The 16863-nt window shown below is 39.3% G+C and overlaps 1 long non-coding RNA gene across 1 annotated transcript in view; it reads right to left on the bottom strand.

Annotated features, from left to right (window-relative positions):
- LOC142140235 (uncharacterized) overlaps positions 1-16863 on the bottom strand; it is a 137449-nt gene that overhangs the window by 5816 nt on the left and 114770 nt on the right. Inside the window, exon 3 of the long non-coding RNA XR_012688348.1 lies at positions 1388-1575. This is a non-coding gene — a long non-coding RNA (uncharacterized LOC142140235). The remainder of the gene's footprint in view (positions 1-1387; positions 1576-16863) is intronic.

Below are 16863 nucleotides of genomic sequence, written 5' to 3'. Positions count from 1 at the left end.
GCAGCTAAGAGCATGGGGTGTGCTGTAAGCTGCCTGTCAAGAAAACAGAAGTGCGGCGAGAAGAGGAGCAGAAGACTTCAAGGTAAGTTCTATTTGTTAAATAACAAGGGGGATGAGGAGGGAGATGAATGGGGGGTAGTTAACTGGAAACTGCTTGATGGTTCGGGGGTTAAGGAAGTAGCTAGGGGGTTAATGATGTGACTGGAAGGGTCTAATGAAGTGACTGGGAGGGATTAATGAAATGACTGAGGGGAGGTTAATGAATTGACTGGGGGGATGAGCAAATGAGTGGGTGGTTGATGAAATGGATGGTGGGGATCATAAACCTTCTGGTGGGGGTTGATAAAAATGGCTGGGGGGATGTAGTGGCTGACGGGAGGAGCTGATGAAATAACTTGTGGGGGGCATGATCTCTGTATTGTGTGGCGGTGACTAGAATGTTAACTACTAGACAGTCAGGGCTGGTAGATGTTAGTATCTTTTGTTGTCTATATCTGTACTAGGGGGTTGTTTTATATAGTCAAAATGGAATGATGTGTTTGAAACATTCAGGATTTGTTACAATTTTGCACTATAATGCAATTTTTGCACATTTTAAATACAGGACTCCAAGTTTCCAGAAACCAGCCAACTGACAACGCTCCAAGAACAAGCAAAAAAGAACATAAAATAGTCTATGCTACAAGATCAGCTAGGAGATGAAATGCAGATTGAAGTGTGTTTTATGTATTAATATTTTACAGTTTGGTGTGTATCTCTATCTCTATCTCTATCGGGGGTTTGGTGGATCCCAAGCTTTCTCAGTTCAGGGCACCCTTGGGGTCTCCATAGTTTTTTCCAGGCACCCTAAGCCAAAATAATTACCAAGTACTCCCCTGCCTTGCTTACCGCCGGCCCTGGCCATGGCACCCCTGTGAAATCGCCGAGGCACACCAGGGAGCCCCGGCGCACAGTTAGGGATTCACTGCTCTAAGGCATGCCACAAAAAAACGCCTTTATGAGAAGGTCACATGGATGAATCTTTGACTGAAAAAAGCCCATACCCTTGACCACAAACAGTTTGCAAAGCACTGTCTTGAAGATACTGCTGAGATGTGACAGAAAGTCTTGTCGTCTGAAGAGACTAAAATGAAGCTATATATGGCAAAATGAAACACAGCATAGCACACCAGCTGTGAATTATGGTGCGGGTAACATCATATTATGGGGATGCTTTTCAGCATCAGGGTCTGGCAATCTTGTCAGGATTGTAAAGAATATACATTGCTCCCTCATAGCGCTGGGGTCAACTGATAATAAATACACAGACTCGAAATGACTGACAAACATTGACTCACAATAACAGTGACTGACACAGGCTCATAATTAGTTACATACAGTCACTGACCATCAACTCCTCTTATCTTGGTTGCTGCTATTTATGGGAACTATGCAATGTTGCTGCCGCTGTCACCTGTACTCCTGTTAGGACAGTAGCAAAAATTGTTCCCATGAGTACAACCCTTTCATAGTACAGGTCACATCTCTGGACCCGGAAGTTGCAGCAGCTATGATCAAAGAGAAGAACAGACAGACCTGCAATAAACAGGATAAATAAAAGTTCTTTTGGGTTAAGGTATAAGACAGAAAGATATGCATAACAATGGGGTAGCAGGTCATTAACATTTTATTCCTAATACAACAAGATACAATTTAGTATTCCTGTAAAGTAAGAGCATTATAGTCCAACAAGGAGATTAAAATGGATGCTAAAAACTAAGTAATGTACAGTCAGTATAAAGGAACCCAGAAGTATCATGGGAAGACTAGTGTCGGGAGAAATGGGCATCCAGTTAGGAAGAGGGGGTCTAGATGGAATAGCGCTAGCAGGAAAGTATACAAGGAATAGGTAAGTGAGAGTGCGTGAGATTAATGGCAATATATAAGTAGATACTTAGGAACAAGTTACACAAGTTGCACTGATGCAAAGGAATGAGTTTGTGGAAGGGGAGTGGACCAAGCTAGGGTAATTAATTGCAGGCTCCTGTAACTTTTAAGTATAAGCTCTGTAACACAGTAATACTAACAGAGTTTTCTGTGTCAGAGATATATTATATGTATATAGATATGTATATAGATATTTGTACATGCACGTAAGGATCAGGTTTCAATACCAATGTTTGTGCAATCAAGAATGCTCTTAACCAAACTTCAAAGTCTTCTTTTGCAGTCTGGTCAATCTAGTCTTGAAGCAGCTGTTTTGGGCAATGATTCAAATACTCTTTTACAGAGGATTATATCAGTATGTTATTTGTTGTCCTAACACATGTGAACAAGCAGATAGCATGAGATGAATCAGCTATAAAATAGTCATAGGCAACCTGAAGCTTTGCAGCTGTTGCTGAATCTCTAACTTGTAATTCAACGATTGCTGAAGCGTGTAGGGACAAACATGAGTATCAAGGGCCTACAAGTAAAACTAGCGTTCTTTCACATTGTTGTCCTAATTAAGTAATACCAGAAAGCCAATGATGATTTGTGGACCATTGATAGATCACCTGGTAACTTTAATGGGACAGTCCAATTTTGCCAAGTGAGCCACATAATATATAGTAGCAACTTTCACTTTGTATTACCTTAATCAAATCTTTGAAATAACAATTGTAAACAGTCATTCTAAGTACTCTATCAATGTGTGTTGAATTTAAGGAAATATTGTTAGCTGGTTTGTTTATTTTTTAATCAAACTTTTTCAAGCATTTGTAAACCTTAAATGACTTGCAGGTTTTTTAACATTTCTTTGCTTTATTTTTTTATTAACTTTTATTAACTATTTTTTTATTAACTTTATTTTTTTATTATATTTACAATTGCCTTTTATATTGTTCTTAGTTGAAGGATCAAAAAAATATATTGCTGAGATTGGTAAATTATTTGGACTTGACATACAGGTTTTGGGGGACCTAAAGACAGAGTCTACAAATAGACAAATATTATGTGTACAGTAAACAGGGCTTTTTCATATCCCAGACTAAGGATGTCCAGCAATTTTAGCTAGCACACAGCATATCAAAAACTGAAATTTTCCCAGACCACAAAGTCATCACGCCTATTAAAAAATTACTGCAAAACAGGATGTAGTTTGGAAGGTACTGTGGAAAAAAAGTAAATGCTCGCAATGATTGTCAAGCACCTTTTTTTCTAGCAAATTAAATTTCAAATGAAATATCACTATGTCTAAGACATACTTACCTATTCTTAGAAATAACTACTCACTACCATAAGATAAAGTACAGCTCATGACAATATATACAGCCCTATATCCCTGACCAGTCCCATTTCACAAACATTATAAGACAAAATAAATACTTAACGTTTACCCAGACATCCTTTGGTTTTCTCATGGAGCTTACATGCTTCTGCATAGCGGTGCCTTATCCTTTACAGAAGTGCCTACTACCAAGGCAGCAATGGTTGCTTCTAGAGATAAGTTAAATTTTATACATTTTCTAAATATTCCCCTTGTTTTTTTCTAGTTTCCTCCTGTTAGCAGTATGAGTAGGCAGGCATGTAATGGCTTCGGATGTGTTCCACTCAGCCAGACTCTGTACTATGACTGCATCAATTCGATGTTTGTTAGCCATGTTTGTGTGACCGCAAAATAAGTTTTTGGGACTACAGATGTCAGTTGAGCATCCTCATCCCAAGCAAAGGCTCCTGCACCTCCATATGGAAAAGCAAAAAAGAAGAGGAGCATGGTATATTTTAGAAGGATCAAATAAGTAATAAGTAATCCTTCCTCTAGATTTCTTTAATTTCTCCTTCCTGTTTTTCTTTCTCCTATAACTATGTCATCTTGTTTTGATTAGGACCAGCACAATTGCACAGCAGCGCAAAGAGGTTTCGCAAAGGTTCCTCAGCCCCCTCTAACTTGGTCTTCATTTGTGAACCCACGTTTAAGCATTTATCTGAACACTGTGGATTTCCCGAAGCTTTTATTACTTAGGGAATCTTGGTTATAAATACATTGGAACAAATTAGAGTCTATTTCTATCTATCTATCTAATTATCAAGTCACAAAATGAGTATGTGTACATCCACTATTGTATATGTATATACACTATTGAGCCCAATTCAAGCTCCTTACCCTCATTTACAAAGCCCTCAACCAATCTTCACCCTCCCTACATCTCCAGCCTTATCTCCCTCCACAACCCCCCAGCCATCTCCATTCTATAAACAACAGTCACATCTCTTCCTCACTCATTACCTGCTTGTACTCCCACCTCCAAGACTTCTCCTGTGGTGCTTCACCTTTGGAACTCACTTCCTCTCCCAGTCAGGCTTTCCACCTACTTCCAAGACTTCATACATGCTCTCAAAGTCCATTTCTTCATCAAAGCATACCACCTCTATCACCCCTACTGACTACTCACTACTCCTAATAATAACAATAGTAATAACACTAGTAATAGTAATATGTGGAACAGTGAAAAGATGCAAGGGTAAAAGTGTTCCACACTTATAGAAATTTCAGGAACAGTCTTTACAGATGTGCAGCATGCACCATGCATCTGTAATAGATAAAGTGCATTTACTGTGCATGTTTTAATTACATGTACTTATTTGCAGGCAGGGTTCTCTCTACCTCATGTATCTCATTTATGCCCACTATTCGTCTACCTCTTATTTCCTCTGTTATTCATACCTCCTAGCACTGGAGTCCCTCAAAGTGGGACCATTGATAAAAGGGGGTGTTGTCTGCGTCATCATGGGAAAGTGTCTGTGTCCCAATGCAGGTGTGGATAAACTCCATATGGCAGTGCCTAGCTGCCCTTTAACTTCCTTACCTATCCACAAAATACCCTCTCAGCTATGCAGAGCAGCAGTGGATGTACCTCCCAACATTCTGGCCAGTGCGGGACAAAACATGACAGTGGTACAGATCCCACAAATAGGGAACGTCCCACCTAATTCGGGACAGTTGGTACCATGTGTTATTCTGAATTTGTTTAGTATGCTATGTGATTTGTTCTGTTAATTACATGCGTGCATCTATTATGCGCAATTGTTCTCTCACACCTTTGACTATGCCTACTGTATGATTATGTCAGGCACTACAGAATTTGTGGTGCTATATAAAGAACTGATGATAATGATGATTGCCATATGCTACATTTTTCTGGTACATGAGTACAGATTGGGAGATACTACTGTTCAAATGCTTTGCATGACCCTTAGGGGATTCCAGGCACAGATTGGAATGTGCATAATGGATAAGCTAATAAAACACCATGTGCTACCACTTTTTGACCACCTCCCATCTACTGAATTAAGCATTTGATCGTGGTTTTGATTACATTCAACATTTCAGCATTTATCTCATCTAAATTACTACTTGATCAGAATTCCATCATGTCTTAATTAAGTTATGAGAGTAAGAACTGTGTTTATTTCACTTGTACATTGTAACATTTTTTTTTATATATATATGTTTTTTATTGAAGCAAATATGGGCATTTTACAAACATTATACGTCAAATATCAGTTTAAATAGAAATATATTTCGCTCTCAAACATCCATATAATAAAAAAGAAAGTAAAAAGTATCAATATATAGCAAACCGATATTAAACAACCAAATCAGTACCAGCAAGATATATCGATACACGATTGTTTACATAGAGTGGACATACATTGTGTAGGGAGTAGTAATCACATTTTAGGTTCCAGGTGCGGCCAGATCTCATGCAGGTATTTCTATAAGATGGTTACCAAGACCTGTAGGCCTCCAACATACTCAAAAACAAAACACTCCAAGTAAGGCCTTTTTGTAACCAGGGTCTCAGGTAATGCAAAGAAATCAGAGTGGGGATGTTAGATTAATTTAAGAGCTAGTCATCATGAAAGGCAATCAAAGGGTCGTCCACCAAGAGACTAGTTTTGTACCATGGAGTAGACTTACAGCAATATTGGGTCTGTTGTTTGATAGAGCTAGACAGGGCATCAATATATCTCTCCCATATCAGAAAAAGTTTTTGATCCATCTTTCTTTAAGGAAAGAAGATTCAATCCAATCCATCTGGAAGATGTAAAGCAATTTAGTCTTAAAGATAGATAAGGTTGGCAGGGATTCCTGAATCCACACCTGCAGTATTCTTTTTCTAGCAGCTGCTGAGATGATTAACAATAGTTTTCTACTACTCTTAGTCATTTTAAACAACGCAGGGGTGAAAACCAAAACTGTCCCCTCTGAAGTCAGAGGATTTACAAAATTCAGTAGCTAATCAGAAGCATATTTGTGGATATGCCTCCAAAAAAGTGTAATATTTGGACACTCCCACATACAATGATAGAGGGAAGCATCACTAGCATGACATTTAGGACATCCACTGGACTCGGTGATGCCTATAATAAACCTGTGGTATAGAGAGAGATTTCCCCTATGGAAAATATTGTAAAACATTTCTCTATACATACTGGAAGAGAGAGTAGTAAGAGAATAAGTCATAGTTTTGAAAATTATATCTATTGAGGTATTAGGAAAAACAGTTAACCAATGGGATAATCCTGATATGTTATGAGTAAAGGATTTTCTCAAGAGTTTATGTGTCGAAATAGCATTCCTTCCAGAGATAGGGTTTATCCAATAACAAATCAAGGTCATTGTTCCAATCAGCCGGACATAAAGAATCCAGAACAGTATTTACAAAATGCCGGGCCTGGAAAATTGCAAACGTATGTGTGCGCGGTAGTTCAAATTTATCCAATATCTGAGCTATCGTAAGAGAAGTTTGTGAAGAAGCAATGACCAAAGATTTGATACAGATAATACCCTTCGATCTCCGATAATTAAACAGGTAAGAAGCCTGTCCAGACTGAAAGTCTGGATTATTTAAAAAAGGTAAATGTATGGAGTGGTGACTGTGAAGATTGAATTTATGAAGAACGAAGAGCCAAGACTTTCAGAGCGTCATCAAAAGTGGGATATCTAAAATTATCATATACTTATTTATGAAGATGAAGAAAGGCAGTCAGGTGCATATTTGACAGAAACAACTGTTCTAAATCCTAGTTAACATAGGTATTACCAGCATGCAACCAATGTCTAAGGTAGCATAGGGTTCCCGCATAGCCATATAATTTTAAGTTAGGGAAATTGGTGCCCCAACTGATGTGCTCTGCTGAAGCTTTAAAAGTCCAATCCTGGGCCATTTAGATTGCCAAATACAATTCTTAATTTTTTTATTCAGTAGCTGTTCATCATTTGCAGATAATAAGATAGACAGCGTTTGTAGCTTGTTTTAAAATTTGGGGAATACAATCATCTTGATTAAATTGGTGCAGCCCAGACAGGAGAGCATAAGATGTTTCCAACTAGACATTGCTTTGATTGTCAACTTGACCACCCTTCTCATATTGAGGGTATACATATCACGTAAGGGGTTTGGCAATTGAATGCCTAGATAAGTGAAATAAAACAAAAGGTAGAATGATCAGCGCAGCTCATTATATGATGTGAAATATGTTGCTGCTGTAAGGGAAAAACTGAGAAGGGAGTGAATTCCCGAAACTCTCCCAAGAACAATAAAAACAGATAAAAGATTCCCAGGCACAAATAAAGTGGTATGTACTTTGCAATATCAAAACATATGTTTATGAGTAAACTGGTTAAAACACAATAACAACACTTTTATATAAGGTCAAAAAATCATAGCCTTAATATAACAAATTGGATCCTAGCCAAATAAAGTCTTTATCAATAGGTAGGCAAACCCTAAATATAGGTCACCTATCCAAAATAATGATTAAAAGGCAATGTCAACATAAGTATTCAAGTAAGAGTTCAGAGGACAAATGTCTTATTCCATCCAGCAATATTGTGGATAGTGCAAATAAATTATTCTTTAGCTGTGTAAATCTAATGTCATACTCTTTATTAAAAAGTGCACGGCACAGACTTACATTCCAGAGAGTCCCCACTGTGGCTTGATATGTACTCCAAAAAAGAATTGAATCATCCCAATGCTCAACATGGTCTAGCTATTTATTATTTAAATATTCTGAAACTTCCGATTGATAGGAAGGAAATCTCAATATCTTAAGCAAGGCATATGGGACCTCAAATTCATCTTGTATTGAAACAGGGGCATGTTCAGCTATCACAATATTTTAGATCTGCAGCGAGACAATATGTGAGAAAACGGGATTGGCATCCAAAATATAATCAATCTTTGACATAGTGCTGTGTACACGAGAATTAAATTAATAGGATTTATCTGAGGAATTATGCAGCCTTCAAGGGTCCGATAAGGCATGTTGAGTCTTGAGTAAATGTATATTGTCCCATTGGGAACAAGGAAGGATGGATGAGGGATTGGAGTTATTTAAAGTCGGATTATCAATTGAATTGAAGTCCCCACGTATTATTGTGTTATGGGCATCCGTGTTTCTGCATTTTGAGAAACGCTAGAGATAAAGTGATGGTTAGGTGTATTTGGGGTGTAAATATTAATTAGGATAAACTTTTCTCTATCTATGTTAACCTGCAAAAGGTTATATCTGCCCTCTGGATCGAGTACCAAGATCTCAATTTTATACCCAACCTCTTCTGAAATGTTATCGCTACTCCTCTGTTTTTTGTAACATAGGGCACTGAATAGCAGTCCTGTATTTATGTAGCCTTCAGTGATATCCTCTGGGCTCAGTTCCAGGTTGAAACAGTCCTCCAACTGTGAGTCGATGGTATCTGTCACCTTTATGGAGAAGAGAAACACAGCTGAGCAGAGCTGCAGTGTATTCTGAAATCCGTCCCTAATTGTCATCCGCAACGTAGGCAGAGTATTAACGGTAAGATTTTTTGAGCGCTCGTTTGTTAGCGTTAACGCTAACAATTGAATACGCCCCTTAATATGTAGATTCTTGAGAAGACATATAACAGCTAGTTGCTAGTTATTTGTATTTTTTCCACATAATCATATACAATATAAGAAGTATGTGAGCAAACATTTGATATAGAAAAAATGGGTATATAGCAAATGCGCTTTCCATATTCACATTATAATGTGTGTACATATTGTCCAATAATGTGGTCAGCTTAGTATTAGCAACTGGACAACATGTCATTTTCTGCATTTTTTGTGTTTAGCATCATGGGACATATTTAGCTCTAGCCATGAAGTTATTTACATTTCTTACAATCTTACACCAACCACAAACCACTTATTGCAGCTGTTCAAGCTGCCACAACAATGTTATGCAGATTCAGCTTTGGACAAATGTGATAAAATGTAAAGGGAATCACATGAATCACATGAAGTGCTGGTTTATCTATGTCAAATTAATGATATAGAAGGTATTCGTTGTTGTTAGGAGAAAAGTCAGTATTAGTTATATATCTATTCTCTGCCACCACCTCAGGAGTAGTCTCAAAGTCCATTTGTGGGAAGACACGTTTTGAGACACGCAAAACGAATGTGCGTTTTGCTTTTAAATCGCACGTCATGATTCAACAAGGAGCTGAGTTTAAGATACTTGTGGTGAATACAGGTGTAGGTCTGCGCCGCTCCACTAGTATACATACTCAGTCTTCATCACTAGTAATCACCACTTAGACTAGACCTGTAGCTGGAGCAAGTGATACAACTAAAAAACAAGTACCTTAGAGACACCCAAAGCTTGAATCAGACACTGCTGTGTGTGCTCAAGCTTTGCACGCCTTTACTGTACATTGACGACGTGCATGCGCCCCTTCCCCTCCCCTTTCCCTCCCTGAAATTGTAGGCTGTAGTATGTGTCCTTGGCACTCGGAGATAGATTGGAAGTTGCTGCGTTCTGTGGCGTCTAGTCTAGTTCTGTTCATACGCAGAGTAATTGAGTTCATTATACACGAAAAATAGAGCCCTAAATTTTCTCCACCTCTATCTGAATTAAACAATATTGTTCTGCAAAACAAAATCTCATTTTGCTCTTGGGTATAAAAGTAGGAGCACTCATGAACCTAATTAGCACTTACCTATAAAACTGTGTATATCCGTAAATATATCCACATGTCACTTAACTAAACCACATGTTTTCATGCTATTTTACGTGCACTGTGTGACTTATTAAAGAGGTTGCGACAGACTATCTCGCCTGTCAATAAAGCTAGAAAATTTCTCACATTCTTGGTAAAAATGACAATCGTAAATGTTTTTTCCATTGTGGACTCATTTGCACATTTTTCGGCTACAATTTCACTGACAGCACAAAACACGTGTTCAGACGTTACACTAAAACATGGACAGAAAAGCCTTTTAGTGCCAAATTTTGATAAATTAGACTGCCTGATAAGCTTCTTCTGCCAATATTCCACCAGATCATGAGCGGAAGAACTATAAAGCTGTTCAGGTATTCCAACATTCCCTGTACATAATATAGCAGAATTGTGTGGTTTTTCATCCTTTTTTGAAAAAAACAAACTTCTGCATCAAAACTCATTTGGAGTGTTGATTTTCTCTTTCCTTGTTTGAAACATTTCATTAGTGTGTTCAATACCACTGACATGAGGTTGTGGTGGACTCAGTGACATATTTCCTTTTCTCTATATAAATGACTGAGGCAGCACCGGTGCTAGGGTTCACGGCGCCCTAGTCAAAATTTCTCCGCCCCCCCCCCCCCCGCCGCGAAGACACTAAAAAAAAAAGGAGATTTTACTTACCTTTTGTTTCTTTTCTCTAGCTGATCCACGCCTTCTTCACACAGAGGCGGAGTGATGCATGCTGGAAGGGGAGGGGGGCGCCGGGAAAGAACTTTATTCACACTGTCTGTAAGACAGTGTGATACTTCACCGATGCGCCGCGTACACTGAAAAACAGCGGCGGCACCCTCTCTTAGAAAATCTAGTCAGCGGCGCCCTGCAGGTCCCGGCGCCCTAGGCAACTGCCTAAGGTTGCCTAATGGGAGCGCCGGGCCTGGACTGAGGAGTTTACGTAAGCATGTCTTGGCAATGCACAAGCCTTTAAGATGCAGCTTCCATGAAGAATTTAATAAAAGCACCAGCTGACATGAATTGTCTGTGTATTTCTACACCTAGATAGCTAATGGTGCTAATACCAAATACAGAAAACAGTTGTGTTTTGCAACAGTCAGTGTGTTGTAGTGAGGGTATGTGTATGAACTAAAAGAGAAAGTATTAAACTAGCAGCAATGCAGCAGTACTGTTTATAGAGTTATCTAACTATGCAGTCCACACATGAGTGTACAGTAATTTGGGCTACTAGTAGCCACAGTAACAGAGATACACAGACATTTTCCCCAGTACAGTGCATTGTCCAAGGGGCTGCATGTTTTTTTTTTAAATTAGCCTGTACATGTGATATTTATTGGAACTTGATGACTGGCTTTATTTTACATGCACTATGATTGGCCTGATTCTACAGTGGGTGACATTTATTCTGTACTCTTGGGTGCAGAATACGGCGAACATCTGAATTTCATAATTGGTCAAATAAATTTGCCCATCTCTACTTTCAATGTGAGTGACATGTTTCTATTTTACAGGATCTGGGTCCCTCTGGAAGAAATGTGTTATTTTGCCTTTTGCTCATACTATATTAGAACCTCTATGTCAGTTGTTACCCTGTCAATTTCTGTAATTTAAAATATTCAGATTTTGTAATTACTTGTAAGCTATTTTCCTGTGTAGGGTTTGTACACAGAGGTGTTTACCCATGGCCCTCCTTTGTAGGTACCCCTCACAACCCTTAAGCAACAGTAATTTATTTTGAGTTGAAGTAGCAATGTCATCACAATGACGACTGATAACTTTTCAGCTCCATGCATGAAAAAATCTTCCCGAAACAACGCATCCGATAGGACAACAGAAAAACAATACTGATACCTCTGATGAAACAGCTTCTTGACAGCTGACAAAGGCGACAGGTTATGGGCGGCATACATGGTGAAGTTTGGAGCTTGGTGTATTCTAAAACCCCAGGATTATCTCTTTACTTGCTACCAGGAGATTTTTGAAGCACACCACTGGATGGGTTGGGTACGCGTAAACGATGGGCTGAATTCAGACAGCGAGGACAGCTACAACTAAATAACGAATTTAGTAAAAAAGAGATGTAAATAAGCAGACTTACCTGAAAACCGACGCTGCAGATCACCGATGGGAGCAGCATGCTAACCGCAACTTATTCCGATTCCACAGCTCTCCGGCCGTACACTCTGATGTCATCGCGACTTCTATGAATGTTAATTTAAAGTGGCAATGTTGGGTTAAGTGTTTAAACACTTAACCTGCAGGGTCCCTGACTGAAGAAACGGATGAATATTATCTCTATCACTTGCAATATTTATCCTATGCTCACTATGCTATGTTTTCAATCAATGAAAGGTTTATTCACACACAGCTGTGATATATACAGTGTCTGAGATATTTATAATCTGTATTGTTGCATCTGAAGTTTGCATTGATCTAACTCCACAAATAATGCCATTTATGTTGTATGTTTTTATCAATATTAAAATATTGTATTAAAATTTTAAATTTTGTCTAAGCTTAGAGCTCTCCTGCTTTTTTTGCATCCGATAGGAGGCTGTCCAGGTGATCACTTTCCTTACCTGTTGTGACTGGATGGACTTACTTCGCCACCCGGTCTATAGAGGGAAAGAAGGAACAGAGGGATGTTCTTCCTGCACAGTTTATTTTGGTTTTCTTCTCACAGTCAGTAACCGACTGTTACTGACCACTCCTACTGGTGTCACCTTGCCACCACTCACTGACTGCGAATACCAATCGCAATAGTTGTAGGAGAATTCGGCTGCCACCACTGGGCTCTTTTGCAGCACCCATAACCGTGTACTTCAGGGGTAGCTGATATAGCTGCTGTAATGCTTCTTTGTTGTGGGCTAGCTGGTACCTCCTGACCATTTACTATGGATCAGGACTGCTGGGTTTCAGGCAGAGCGTTGAAACAGAGTTGCTGGGTTCAATACAGGACAGCTTGGAACGGATTAGAGTGTAAGCTATTATCTGTTGGTCACAAGATACATCAGGTAATAATCACAGGCAGAATCTTCAAACAGTGATGGCTTATCGCTCAAGAGTCCTGACAAGGACTTTTACACACCAGTTTGTGGTACTGGTGATCATTCAGAAGTTACAGATGGTAGATCATATATTACATGGTCAAACAGTCCTCCTTTTATACAGATTTACAGACTTACCCTGGCAGGAGGTAATCTAGCCCCTTCCTGATTTTAGCTGGCACCAAAACCTCTGATATCACATTACATAATTTAACATCAGGATATAATCTAATCTTGCATCTAACACAGTTAAACTTTCACACCAACCTGATTTCCTCAAATTTGCTGTCTATATTGATATAAGGTTTCCTGTCTCTCTAACAAGACATGCTAGTAGGTAATGAACCCCTATCAGGCCTTCAGGCCAAAGCAGGTGTTTGGCACTTCTGAGATGAAAATAATTAATTAACTTAATTTAGGATTTCCTTTCCTCCTTTCTTACACAAACACATTTCCTCCACCATGGCTACTGCATCAGAAATTAGTACATTTCTAGTACACAAATATAACACAGTATCAAAATCAGTACATTTGCATTTGATATAAATTGACGCACTGTGCTAATAATTTAAATATATTTATACAATAAGTTATTTATAAGTGATCCAGCCACACCTGTCAACACTATGGTTTGCCCCGGTCTCTATACTGCACATGCGTATTGGCATTTTGTGGTCTTTACCAGAGGGGAGAGCAGGAAAGCTGCTGAGAGGGATCCAAAGATCCCTTTACCGCAGTGCTCTCCCCATAGAGTAGAACGGCTAACACCATCTTCAAATGGCATTAGCCAACATGCTCAAGCTCTGAAAAGCTAGGCTTTTTGAAGCTTGTTAAATTGCCCCAGACTGTAGTCCCCATTGAGAATATAGCGGTTTAATGTGAAACTTAGCCTAATGCTGGAGTTATTTATGATATCTCCTGCGTTAGGCATTTGTTAGATAGCTATGTAACTTAAAAATGCTTAAACCATGTGGAAAAAGCCATTTCCACATGGTTTATGCCTTAATAAATAGGGGCCTGATTCATTAAGGATTTTAACTAAAGAAACTTCTTATTTCAGTCTCCTGGACATAACCATGTTACAATGCACGGGGTGCAAATTAGTATTTTGTTTTGCACATACATTAAATACTGACTGTTTTTCAAGTAAAATTATGTTTTGTCGCGGGGGGGGGGGGGGGGGGGGCGCAAGATGGCACGATTCTCAGTGTATCGCGTCATTTTGACAAGGGAGTTCTGGGATGCTCTCGCGGGAGCCCGGTAAAACTGACCAGAATTTTGAGGAGTCTCCCGGACTTTCTGGGAGAGTTGGCAAGTATGATGTATTATGACATACAGACATGGTAACAGGAGAAAAGAGCAAGGACAGTTGGAACATAATTCTGGAGGAACACTTGTCTTCTGAACAAGCTTATGGGTAGCACAGTTATGTATACATGGCTGTCAGATATACATTGCTGTCATTTTGTTTCACTGATGTTTTCAGGCATGTAACACCTCTATATTCTATCTCTTTATCCTCAGATGAAAGTTCCAAGTAGATTGCAAAGTTCTCCTTTCCTGTTTGTTTCAAACTAAAGAAGGAAAAACAAAAAGAATGGAAGCATATCTTTTAAATCGTACTGTACTGGAAAATAAAAGTTTACAAAATAAATAAGGCAGCCATGAAAGAGGGAAAATAGTGGTACCACTATCATAAAAAGCAAAAGCTCTCTATTTTTTTATGTCTGTTTGTAAATAGTGTGGATACATGGTTCTACCATGTCACGCTGCCTCAAGAAACATAATATAATCTCTTCCTGCTCCTATTGTGTATAATGCTATTGGTGATGTCATTGTAAATAGAATTGAGTTAGTCACTTCCAAATATTTATATTTATTTATATTTTTGTGACTGTTATTACAATTTTTAAAAATAGTTTTACATTTTGTTTTCTCTCTTCTCTCTTTCAGAGTTTCCTTCTACTATTTCATCTTTTTGTCCTATAACACATGCGTTGTATATTGTGAGAGTGGCTGCAGTTGTTTGTCATGGAGGGAGGAGAAACATCATTTTTGAGAAGCACAATCCCTTCTACTGAGAAGTGCAATATCCTACACTAAGAAGCGCAATTTCCTACACTGAGAAACGCAATATCCTGCACTGAGAATCGCAATCTCCTCCACTGAGAAGCACAATACCCTACACTGAGAAGCACAATACCCTCTACTGAGAAGCACAATGCTCTACACCGAGAAGCACAGTCTCCTACTCTCCTACATTGAGAAGTGCAATGCTCTACACTGAGGAGCACAATACCCTATACTGAGATGCACAATACCCACTACTGAGAAGCACAATGCTATACACTGAGAAGTGCAATCTCCTACACTGAGAAGTGCAATATCCTTTACTGAGAAGCGCAATATCCTCTACTGAGGAGCACAATACCCTCTACTGAGGAGCACAATACCCTCTACTGAGGAGCACAATACCCTACACTGAGGAGTACAATACCCTTTACTGAGAAGCACAATGCTATACACTGAGAAGTGCAATCTCCTACACTGAGAAGCGCAATATCCTCTACTGAGTAACACAATATCCTCTACTGAGGAGCACAATACCCTCTACTGAGGAGCACAATACCCTCTACTGAGATGCACAATACCCACTACTGAGAAGCACAATGCTATACACTGAGAAGTGCAATCTCCTACACTGAGAAGCGCAATATCCTCTACTGAGGAGCACAATACCCTCTACTGAGGAGCACAATACCCTCTACTGAGATGCACAATACCCACTACTGAGGAGCACAATACCCTCTACTGAGATGCACAATACCCACTACTGAAAAGCACAATGCTATACACTGAGAAGTGCAATCTCCTACACTGAGAAGCGCAATATCCTCTACTGAGGAGCACAATACCCTCTACTGAGGAGCACAATACCCTCTACTGAGATGCACAATACCCACTACTGAGGAGCACAATACCCTCTACTGAGATGCACAATACCCACTACTGAAAAGCACAATGCTATACACTGAGAAGTGCAATCTCCTACACTGAGAAGCGCAATATCCTCTACTGAGGAGCACAATACCCTCTACTGAGGAGCACAATACCCTCTACTGAGGAGCACAATACCCTCTACTGAGGAGCACAGCTTTACAATATGAAGTGAATGTGTTGGAACACACTTCAGTAAACCCCCAGTCAATTACATAGTAGTATGTGAGTTTGGTACAACATGAGGCATGCGGCACAATCAGATTGGATCATAATCAGTGATTCACCTTACAGGTATTTTCCCCAGTTTCTCACAGTGTTTCTAGTTACAGGTTTTTTACATGGTTTTCCTGGTTTGTATGTATGTACCAGGGTGTGTTAAGTACACATTTTGACACGGTAATTTACAGACCTGTATTTGGTTCCAATTGGATCACTTGCCAGTCACACCATTTATTCAGGAATGATCTCTCCTACACCACTTCAGCCTAGAGGAGGAACCACAACAATAACTGGAGTGCAATAATATGGAGTGAAAGGAAAGGGGTATCCGAGATGACAGCCTGAAGTAGAGACCTTGCACTCTACTCCTATTGCTGATACCTCAGTTTGGTCTGGGGTTGGGCATGGGGCTACAGGTATTCAAGTTAGGGAAATATTCGAGGTCCCAGCAAGAGAAAGATAAAACCATACAATGACACTCATCGGATAGTTTCTGTCTCTGTAACTCCCAGGATTGGCGCCTCGGAAAGGGTGACACACAACAGCCCACCCTTTAGTGCTAGTTATAAAACAATACAACAGCAGCTC

The sequence above is a fragment of the Mixophyes fleayi genome, chromosome 2 (genome assembly GCF_038048845.1).
Source record: "Mixophyes fleayi isolate aMixFle1 chromosome 2, aMixFle1.hap1, whole genome shotgun sequence".
Lineage (NCBI taxonomy): Eukaryota > Metazoa > Chordata > Amphibia > Anura > Limnodynastidae > Mixophyes > Mixophyes fleayi.
This window is presented reverse-complemented; position numbering and strand designations above follow the sequence as displayed.